Source organism: Eurypyga helias, unplaced genomic scaffold (assembly GCF_000690775.1).
Source record: "Eurypyga helias isolate BGI_N326 unplaced genomic scaffold, ASM69077v1 scaffold6028, whole genome shotgun sequence".
In the NCBI taxonomy this organism is placed as follows: Eukaryota; Metazoa; Chordata; class Aves; order Eurypygiformes; family Eurypygidae; genus Eurypyga; species Eurypyga helias.
In genome coordinates, this window is record NW_010264912.1 from 48303 (window position 1) to 48760 (window position 458).

Here is a 458-nt window from a genome sequence, read left to right on the forward strand (position 1 = left end):
CAGGCCGCACCAGCTCCCACAAACCGAGGCGTCTGTCCGTCCGTCTGCCTCCCGGCACCGGCGCCCGCCGGTGAGTCCGTCCGAGCACTGAGCTTTTGGGGTTTTTTCTTTATCCTGGCTGTAAAGAAAAGCGCTTGGCTAGCGTGAACATTCGCGTGTGCGCATGGCGAGTACCTGAGCCATACTTGGATTAGGTCCGGAACCAGGGTGGCTACTAAATTTGGAGCGATTCAGTCCCCTCGTACAAAGGTTGCTCTATGTTCAGGGTTACCCAGAGGAAGTCTAGCTAAACCCGAAGTGCCAGCTCCGCCTTATCTAGAGAAAAGCAAGCCGGCGTGCCTGCTCGTCCTCCGCCTTCCTTGCACGGGGGGGGTCCGTGGTGAGCTGTCGTGAGCTCTTTGGTGGTTGTACTTTGCTTTAGTCTCGGGAATTCAAGATAACTCTTCTGCCGGCGTTAA